Here is an 11,690-nt window from a genome sequence, read left to right on the forward strand (position 1 = left end):
TTCCTCAAGTCGCCGGTGAGTCTGGAGGAAGAGGGGGTTGACGAAGCAAAGAGCCCCGTTGGACTGGCTTCTCTCCAGGCGAGAGGAGGAGGAGGAAGGGGGAAGAGCTGGAGGAACGCTGCTGTGGCGAGTCACACTCTGTTTCTCTTGTGTCCTCTCTGCACCCTGGTTGTCACCGTCTCTGTCAGGGCGCTGTGGTGGAGGGCGAGAGGGAGAGGTTGTCCTTCGCAGGCTGCCTAGAGCAGAGTGCCAGAATCCTAACAGGAGAGAAGAGATTGGGAATCATTAACAGAGTCCACACACTGTATACATTGGAAAAACCTCCAATAGCTGCCTAACCACAACCTGACACAATAACACTCAAAGTCATGATATTCATTCTAACACACAGACAGACACCTTCATACCTTCATACACAGACTCATACCTTCATACACAGACACATGCATACCCTCATACACAGACACATACATACCCTCATACACAGACACATACATACCCTCATACACAGACACATGCATACCCTCATACACAGACACACATACCTTCATACACAGATACATACATACCCTCATACACAGACACATACATACCCTCATAAACAGACACATGCATACCCTCATACACAGATACATACATACCCTCATACACAGACACATGCATACCCTCATACACAGACACATGCATACCCTCATACACAGACACATACATACCCTCGTAAACAGACATATGCATAACCTCATACACAGACACATACATACCCTCATAAACAGACACATGCATACCCTCATAAACAGACACATACATACCCTCATACACAGACACACACATACCCTCATACGCAGACACAAAAATACCTTTATACACAGAAACCTACAAACCGCCTAGCCCTAACCTTGACCCAAACACACAAAACAAATGCATAAACACTCACAGGAACTACCATCAACACCCCTTTCCCACTTACTTCATCCTCCAGTTCACTGACACATACACAATATAGTGCAAGTAGCACTGTAGTTAGGCAGTCAACCTTTTTATATCCCTCTCTTTCTTTCTCTCTTTTCCTCTGTGATCCTACGCTCTTCTGAGGCAGCGGAGAATGTGGTGAGCTCAGCCCTGCTTCGCCCAGTACTGATTCAAGAATGCTGTCCGGACAGACACACACCCAGAGAGACAGAGAGACGGACGGGGAGTCACACATGCAAATTCCACAGGGGTGGTGGGAGGAGTCTATACACTGGATAGGCCTACAGTAGTGTGTAGGCCCTCCTCTTTCCTGATCGCCCTCTACCTCCCTTCACTTTGACCGTGTTTCCTGCTGCAATGCAGGACATTGGTTTCCGTTACGATCGTCTCTTCTGTTTTTTTTCACTTGTATCCACTGAATCAGTCTATTGTTTGCTGGCACTTGGTACACAAGTCTCTGTGCTAACTCATCCAGATCACACACTAAGAAATACTTTACAGAATAATGGCATTCATGTAATAGAATCTACAGACTGTTATAAATGATTCCATAAGTTACTTTAGAGGACTGCGAAGCACCTTCTATACGCATTCAATTCCACAAACACACACACACCCTCTGCACAGCAACACACCTGGGGCGATAGAGAGCGACGGAGCTATGTCGGGCACCGCTTCAAAGGTCTCGTCATACCTCTCTAGTCTAGGGACGGAAAAAACTCGGTGGTATCGATGAAATGCCACTTGAGAAACATGACCTCTGGAGCTAGACTGAGACAGGCAACCTCTCTCTGCTCTTTACCCCACCTGGAGTGCACTCATCCTGGGCTGGGTTTAGCAGTGACCCCACAGGGAATAGCCTGGATGGATCTCCTGCAGAGAGCTTTACTGATAGTTCAAAGGACATTTCTTCCTCCACTACTTTCTGAGTCTTGGACAGACTCTGTACCCAGAGCTAAATTGTATGTCAGTAATGTATTCATAACCTTCTGTAATGGAGTATACTGCAACAAAGTGTGTCTGTAGTGAGTGAACAAACTCAATTCAGTAGAGGGAACCATGTCCGCTACTCCCTTCATGACCTCGTAGTTAATATGAATAATTAATGAACTACGTTGAAATGACTTAGCCGAGCCAAAGTCTGCTGCCCTTGGAAAAACATTTGATAACATTTTGGTGCCGCAAAACAATATCCTTTGTGCCCCCTGAGAGAGAAAATAGTCATTACGCATTTCTGTACAGGATTTACTGCAGTGTTTTAGCAAAAAGGCTCATCCTTTTCTTTAAAACACTGGCGACACACACAATATAACATAGATGTCTTGAGACGTGTCTGCAAAGATTCCATAACGTAGACACAAATATCCATTTAAAATAGAACATGTCCATTGGAGAAGGGAGATTCCCTAAATGATTGTGTATACTAAGAAAAGATCCTCATGCAGACTCTACCCCCCCCCCCCTCTCTCTCATGCACACACGAGGGGTCAGAGTAAGCCTGTGACTGATGTGTGTGCCTGCGTCCATGCCTGTGTGTGTGTGTTCGTGCCTGTGTGTATAATTCTCCAGTCACCACACCCTCCTTCTCAGCCCTGGAGGAAACTGACTCACACCCTGGAGTTTCAACAGAAGGAAACTAAGAATATCATGACAGAGTGACTAACTAAACCTGCCATGAAACCAGACAACACCGGTCAGTATGAGTTAACTAACATATCAAACTAATAGATGGTATCAGTAGCCGCAGCACCTGTACACATAGAACGTCACTCTGTGGAATGAGGGGCTTTTTTACGTTATGCATGTATGTACTCAAGGAGACACAGCCCATTTGGATATACTGCCTTCAACAATATGAAAAACATTTATAAATAAATAAAATTATGCTGTTTCCTTCTATATCAATTTACTATCCGATAATTGATGTGGATATCATTTTTATGTCTCTGTGTCCAGTAGTTTCACTAGCTAATGCTAATTTGCGTTAGCGCAATTGCTAACTAGAATTAGCGCAACGACTGGAAGTCTATGGGAACAGCATGCTAGCTGTTTTTGTAGACTTCCAGTCATTGTGCTAATGCTAGTTAGCATTGGCTCGCGAAACTACCTCTAACTTCCTTCATACTGGACGCAGATACATATAAATGGTATCCACGAGTTCATCTGACTCTGGGGAGGTAGATAAAAGGGCCTCATTGCCAGAATCCCAAACTATCCCTTTAAGCAGAGAAGAAAATAGAGTTGATCACATTCTACCCATCTATTACTGTAGTACCTGCTCCTAGTTGGGCCACCTCCTCCAGGTCCTTCTGAGTCTTGGAGGCTGCAATGGCTTCTGGGAGATTCAGGGTGAAAGGAAGGATGTCCCTGAAAAGAGAGGAGAGAGAATGATCCAACTATGTCTATAATGTCCAACAGATATTCTGGAGATTCCGAGAGTGGACTTTCCCAGCCTGTATTTCCTCCTGCTAGCTGGACCTGTGTTCTGTCCTCAGGGTCGGTGATGTCACAGAGTGGTAGAAGGGGTTTGTCAAAACAAACACAACAGCCTGAACACCAGAGCGACCGGAGCAGAGAGATGAGGAAGAGAGTGACATCACTGTGCTGTTACTGTCAACTCAATGCCAACTAACAGAGCCTTGAGGCCTCAGCTGGTGAATCTCTTCACTAGCAAACACAATATGCTGACTAAAACATGCCTTTTACTGTCAAATTTAATATGCAAGTTATTGAGGATATTTTCCCTACTAGGTCTCTGGTTATTAATGAACTACAACTCGGGCCTGGAGTTTTTTCCTAGTCACGTCAAGTGAATAAGAAAAACTCCTACCGCTAAACATTATTTTTTAATGTTAAGGATTTATTTCACAGATTGAAACTGTGTTGTGCTGTGTTGGGCATTACTGGAAATTACTGGATATTACTGGGCATTACTGGACATTACTGGAAATTACTGGATATTACTGGGCATTACTGGGCATTACTGGGTATTACTGGATATTACTGGGCATTACTGGGCATTACTGGATATTACTGGGCATTACTGGACATTACTGTATATTACTGGGCATTACTGGACATTATGGATATTACTGGATATTACTGGCACAGTGGCACACTTTCCTTTAATCTACTTCCCATACCACAAGGGTTTTACGTCATTCCACTTGTGGGTATTGTTGTATGTTTACTGTAAGTTGGTGTTTTGTCATTACTGGACTTTAATGACATTACAGTTGTTTAATGTTTTGGTTTCTATTTCTCAGTTGAAACAAAGTTCTGACGTGTCTTTCACTCTGAGCTGTCTGTCTGCCCAGCTGGCATGAAGCTGGTCTAAAACCAGAAGTGAGAAGAGTGCAGTTGAGACAAGCTAGGTCCTGAGTGCTCACTGCTTACTTAACACATTGTACCCGATAGTAAATCTACAGGTTATGATCTTATGGACAATGTTTTACTTCGCTATGCTGCACCCCAGATTGCAGCTCCACTGAAATATATATTTCATTGGTCACTGGAAAAGGGGATGTTTGCAAATGTATGGAAGCATGCTAAACTGTGTCCTATTCTGAAAGACAGCAAAGAACCCATTACTCCTGCCAATAGTCGACCAATTAGTCTACTCCCTTCACTCTGTAAGATATTAGAGGGTATTGTGAGTAGACAAATATGGGAGTACATGGAAAAGAATGATCTGATTACAGCCAATCAGCATGCTTATCGCAAAAACCATTCCACTACCACTGAATTGGTTGACATGACTGACCAGTGGCTCAATGCTATGGATAAAGGCAGATTTGTGGGTGTACTATTTTTTTGATTATAGTGCAGCATTTGATTTAATGGATCATAAAATAATTTTGACGAAATGAATGCATTGTGGTTTTAAGGAGGTAGCATTGAATTGGGTACAGTCATATCTAACTGACAGGAAACAGTCCACCTCTATCAATGGTTCATTTTTTCCCCCTCATGCTTTAAACTGTGGAATACCGCAGGGCAGCTGCCTTGGGCCACTTCTTTATTTAATATATACCAACGACCTTCCTTATGCCTTATCTGAAACTCAGGCTACTATATTTGCAGATTATACTACAATTTATACAGCAAGAAAATCGGTTCAACAGGTACAGCAAGCTTTACAAGGAGATTTGTAGAATATCAGGGAGTGGGTTTGCCGGAACAAACTTGTTTTAAACACCAAGAAAACCAAAGTTATGTTGGTCTGTTCCACAAGGAAAAGGGAGTACAAATTGAGGAAGTGGCAAAAACCAAACTACTAGGAGTGCAGCTAGACAACTGCTTATCATGGTCGTCTCAAATAACTAATCTATGTAAAGAAAATATTAAAACAGCATGCATGATCAGAAGGATAGGTAAATATTTACTGGGAAAGATTCTTAAGCAAATAACACAAGCATTAATTGAGAGTCAGGTTGTCACGTCCTGGCCAGTAAAATGAGTTATTTGTCATTGTAGTTGGTCAGGGCGTGGCAGGGGGTGTTTCGCCGCCTGCAGTGGGAGATCGAGGCAGCGAAGGCGGAACAGCGATTCTGGGAGGAACAGGCAAGTCAGCTACAGGAGCCTGAGAGGCAGCCGCAAATCATTTTTTGGGGGGGCACACGGGGAGTTAGGGTAAGTCAGGTTGGAGACCTGAGCAAACTCCCCGTGCTTATTATGGGGAGCGACGGAGCAAGCAAGCACCATGTTATGCGGAGATACGCATGGTATCGCCAGTGCGCAGCTACAGCCCGGAGCGCTTGGTGAAAGCTCCTCACAGGTGTCATGCTAGAGCCAGCATCGAGCCAGGACCGGTGATGCAAGTTGCAAGCATCAGACCGCCGGTGAGGGTTCATGGCCCAGTGTATCCTGTTCCTGCTCCTCGTACTCTTCCTCCAGTCCGTCTGCCCAGTCCAGTACATCCTGTTCCTGCTCTCCGCACTAGCCTTGAGGTGCGTGTTACTAGTCTGGCGCCTCCAAAGCCAGCCCACGCATCAGGCCTTCAGTGCGCCTGCCCAGCCCAGTACGTCCTGTTCCTGCTCCTCGCACTAGCCCTGTGGTGCGGGTTACTAGTCTGGTGCCTCCTAAGCCAGCCCCACGCATCAGGCCTCCAGTGCGCAGTCCCAGTCCAGAGCTTCCGGTGACAGTTCCCCGTCTAGAGCTTCCGGCGACAGTTCCCAGTCCAGAGCTTCCGGCGACAGTCCCCCGTCCAGAGCTTCCGGCGACAGTTCCCCGTCCAGAGCTTCCGGCGACAGTTCCCCGTCCAGAGCTTCCGGCAACAGTTCCCCGTCCAGAGCTTCGGCGACAGTTCCCCGTCCAGCGCTTCCGGCGACGGCTTACAGTCCGGAACCGACAGAGACGGCCTACAGTCCGGAACCGACAGAGACGGCCTACAGTCCGGAACCGACAGAGACGGCCTACAGTCCGGAACCGACAGAGATGGCCTACAGTCCGGAACCGACAGAGACGGCCTACAGTTTGGAACCGACAGAGACGGCCTACAGTCCGGAACCGGCAGAGACGGCCTACAGTCCGGAACCTGCAGAGACGGCCTACAGTCCGGAGCCTGCAGAGACGCTCCTCAGCCCTGAGCCTCCAGCAACGCCCCTCAGCCAGGGGTCTCCAGCAACGCCTCTCAGCTCGGGGCCTCCAGCGACGCCTCTCAGCCCGGGGCCTCCAGCGACGCCTCTCAGCCCGGGGCCTCCAGTGATGCCGCGCAGCCCAGAGTCTGCTGAACGGGAGCTACGGCCAGAGCCATTACCCCCCTCCCTTTAGGTTTGGGGTTGTTTTTGTGGGTTTTGTTTTGAGGTGCATTCGGGGGGGGGGGGGGGGGGCTGTCACGTCCTGGCCAGTAAAAGGGGTTATTTGTCATTGTAGTTGGTCAGGGCGTGGCAGGGGGTGTTTGTTTTGTGTGGTTGGTATTGTGGGTTTAGGTTCTAGTTTTCTTATTTCTATGTTTATCTAGCTTTTCTTGTTCTATGTGAGTTTTGTCAATGACCTCCAATTAGAGGCAGCTGGTTGTTGTTGTCTCTAACTGGAGGCCATATTTAGTTGTGTTTGTTTTCACTGGGTTTTGTGGGTGGTTGTTTCTAGTATAGTCTATGCACCTTACTGGACTGTTTTCGTCATTTGTTTTATATTGATTAAGTGTTTTCTTTAATAAATAAGAGGATGAGCACTTTACCCGCTGCGTTTTGGTCCCCCTTCAACGACGATTGTTACACAGGTGAACTACTGTTCTGTGGTCTGGGGAAATGCATCAGCAAGTGAAATTAGGAGGCTGCAGATTGCACAGAACAAAGCAGAAAGGATTGTTTTAAGCTGGAGATATGGTTCTTCTGTTGTAGTCATCCGCAATGTTCTTGGTTGGTCATCAACCAACAAGATAATTGAAAAAAACATGCTTATTTTATTTCATAATATACACCATTTAAAACAGCCAAACTCTATTCACAACGGTTTTCAGTTGGTAAGAGACAGACATTTAGTAAATACTAGGAATAGATTGTCCACAATCTGTGTTATCCAGACAGAAAAGAGAAATAGGCAAAATAACATTTTGATTTAGAGCAATAAAGAAATTGAATAATTTAACTGAGCAAACGAGAAACCTTTCAATATATACATTTAAACAATACTTTAAAACCATTTAAATATAATACATAGGAAAGTTGTGCTGGACTATGGTAGATGAAGAATCAAAATATATTTTTAGACTGAGTATTTATCGGGTCAATATGTTAGTTAGTCTGTTTGTAGCAGTGTATTAATTATATGTGAAAACGTGTTCGTATTATAAATTGTATTTTAATGTTTAAGGACTCTTGGAAGATTAGTCCAAATGAGGACTAAAAGAGATCAAAATGAAAAAAATAAAAAAATAAAACACAATGTTATTTCCATCCATCCATTTCCATGCAGTTGCTGTAGCTCTCACTGCAGTGGAATGACAACAGAGGGAGGAATGACAGAGGGACAGAGGGAGTGGGGATAGGGTGGCGGAGGGGGAGGGGGACAGAGGGAGGAGAGAGAGAGAAAAAGAAAGAGAAAGAGAGAAAGGGAGAGAGGGAGAAAGACAGAGAGAGAGAGAAAACCTTGAGAACATGACTGTACCTGCTGATACAGTAGAAGGCCACCAGGCGAAACAGGTCTGCAAAACTGATCCCAGATCCTTCCAGAGAAAAGGCTGCAACCAGAGGAAGAACACAGAGAATACATCAAAACTGTTCAGACTTCATTACGAGGTACAGCCACATCTAGTCTTGATTAGCTTCCATCTTGAAATATATGAGGAATTTCTCCCAATAGTTCTGTAAGGTTAATGTCCATTCTATTATACTACCTAGCAGGCATGCCCATTAGTTGGATATGCTAGTTCGGACATTGAAACATTTGAGGCTAAATCCAACCCACATTCAAAACGCCAAACCAGACCAGGGAAGACACTTCATGTTGACATTCAAAAGGGGAAAATTCCAAGACATCCAACGTGCACATCTGGTATGTCATCATTCACCTGGTATGTCATCATTCATCCGGTATGTCATCATTCATCTGGTATGTCATCATTCACCTGGTATGTCATCATTCCCCTGGTATGTCATCATTCATCCAGTATGTCATCATTCACCAGGTATGTCATCATTCACCTGGTATGTCATCATTGATCTGGTATGTCATCATTCACCTGGTATGTCATCATTCACCTGGTATGTCATCATTCACCTGGTATGTCATCATTCATCCGGTATGTCATCATTCACCTGGTATGTCATCATTCACCTGGTATGTCATCATTCACCAGGTATGTCATCATTCACCTGGTATGTCATCATTCATCCGGTATGTCATCATTCATCTGGTATGTCATCATTCACCTGGTATGTCATCATTCCCCTGGTATGTCATCATTCATCCAGTATGTCATCATTCACCAGGTATGTCATCATTCACCTGGTATGTCATCATTGATCTGGTATGTCATCATTCACCTGGTATGTCATCATTCACCTGGTATGTCATCATTCACCTGGTATGTCATCATTCATCCGGTATGTCATCATTCACCTGGTATGTCATCATTCACCTGGTATGTCATCATTCACCAGGTATGTCATCATTATCCGGTATGTCATCATTCATCCGGTATGTCATCATTCATCCGGTATGTCATCATTCATCCGGTATGTCATCATTCATCCGGTATGTCATCATTCATCCGGTATGTCATCATTCATCCGGTATGTCATCATTCACCTGGTATGTTATCATTCATCTGGTATGCCTTCTCCATTTCTCCGTCTCCCAAATCCAGTCAGCTGATGTTCTGAAAGAGCTGCAAAATCTGGGCCCCTACAAATCAGCCGGACTAGACAATCTGGACCCTTTCTTTCTAAAATGATCTGCCGAAATTGTTGCAACCCCTATTACTAGCCTGTTCAACCTCTTTCGTGTCGTCTGAGGTTCCCAAAGCTTGGAAAGCAGCTGCGGTCATCCTCCGATTCAAAGGGGGGGACACTCTTGACCCAAACTGCTACAGACCTATATCTATCCTACCCTGCCTTTCTAAGGTCTTCGAAAGCCAAGTCAACAAACAGATTACCGACCATTTCGAATCCCACCGCACCTTCTCCGCTATGCAATCTGGTTTCAGAGCTGGTCATGGGTGCACCTCAGCCACGCTCAAGGTCCTAAACGATATCGTAACCGCCATCGATAAGAAACAATACTGTGCTGCCGTATTCATTGACCTGGCCAAAGCTTTCGACTCTGTCAATCACCACATCCTCATCGGCAGACTCAACAGCCTTGGGTTCTAAAATGATTGCCTCGCCTGGTTCACCAACTACTTCTCTGATAGAGTTCAATGTGTCAAATCGGAGGGCCTGTTGCCCGGGCCTCTGGCAGTCTCTATGGGGGTGCCACAGGGTTCAATTCTTGGGCAGATTCTTTTCTCTGTATACATCAATGATGTCGCTCTTGCTGCTGGTGAGTCTCTGATCCACCTCTACGCAGACGACACCATTCTGTATACTTCTGGCCCTTCTTTGGACACTGTGTTAACTACCCTCCAGACGAGCTTCAATGCTATACAACTCTCCTTCCGTGGCCTCCAACTGCTCTTAAATACAAATAAAACTAAATGCATGCTCTTCAACCGATCGCTGCCTGCACCTGCCCGCCTGTCCAGCATCACTACTCTGGATGGTTCTGACTTAGAATATGTGGACAACTACAAATACCTAGGTGTCTGGTTAGACTGTAAACTCTCCTTCCAGACTCACATCAAACATCTCCAATCCAAAGTTAAATCTAGAATTGGCTTCCTATTTCGCAACAAAGCATCTTTCACTCACGCTGCATACCCTCGTAAAACTGACCATCCTACCGATCCTCGACTTCGGCGATGTCATTTACAAAATAGCCTCCAATACCCTACTCAATAAATTGGATGCAGTCTATCACAGTGCCATCCGTTTTGTCACCAAAGCCCCATATACTACCCACCACTGCAACCTGTATGCTCTCGTTGGCTGGCCCTCGCTTCATACTCGTCGCCAAACCCACTGGCTCCAGGTCATCTACAAGACCCTGCTAGGTAAAGTTCCCCCTTATCTCAGCTCGCTGGTCACCATAGCAGCACCCACCTGTAGCACGCGCTCCAGCAGGTATATCTCTCTGGTCACCCCCAAAGCCAATTCCTCCTTCGGCTGCCTCTCCTTCCAGTTCTCTGCTGCCAATGACTGGAACGAACTACAAAAATCTCTAAAACTGGAAACACTTATCTCCCTCACTAGCTTTAAGCACCAGCTGTCAGAGCAGCGCACAGATTACTGCAGCTGTACATAGCCCATCTATAATTTAGCCCAAACAACTACCTCTTCCCCTACTGTATTTATTTATTTATTTAGCTCCTACGCACCCCATTATTTCTATTTCTACTTTGCACTTTCTTCCACTGCAAATCTACCATTCCAGTGTTTTACTTGCAATATTGTATTTACCTCGCCACCATGGCCTTTTTTGCCTTTACCTCCCTTATCTCACCTCATTTGCTCACTTTGTATATAGACTTATTTTTCTACTGTATTATTGACTATATGTTTGTTTTACTCCATGTGTAACTCTGTGTTGTTGCATGTGTCGAACTGCTTTGCTTTATCTTGGCCAGGTCGCAATTGTAAATGAGAACTTGTTCTCAACTTGCCTACCTGGTTAAATGAAGGTGAAATAAAAAAAATTATTCACCTGGTATGTCATCATTCACCTGGTATGTCATCATTCACCTGGTATGTCATCATTCATCCGGTATGTCATCATTCATCTGGTATGTCATCATTCATCTGGTATGTCATCATTCACCTGGTATGTCATCATTCACCTGGTATGTCATCATTCATCTGGTATGTCATCATTCATCTGGTATGTCATCATTCATCTGGTATGTCATCATTCCCTGGCGCTACTACAATCCCATTACTCATGAAGTTGTTTTGTTGTAACCCCAACGGTGCAGTAAAGTATCAAAACTGTACATGTCTCTCCAAAGAGAACACGCCCAATAGATAATAGCCAAACGCTACATGAGATTTTCCCTGCAATAAATACAGTGTGTGTGTGTGTGTGTGTCAAGGCATTACTGTTTTATAATCAAGATTAGCCCTGTGAGCAATGTGAGAGTCACATTTTTCAGCGGTGGTGGAAGCGTGAAACAAGTCAAAGGA

Source organism: Salmo trutta, chromosome 38 (genome assembly GCF_901001165.1).
Source record: "Salmo trutta chromosome 38, fSalTru1.1, whole genome shotgun sequence".
Taxonomy (NCBI): domain Eukaryota; kingdom Metazoa; phylum Chordata; class Actinopteri; order Salmoniformes; family Salmonidae; genus Salmo; species Salmo trutta.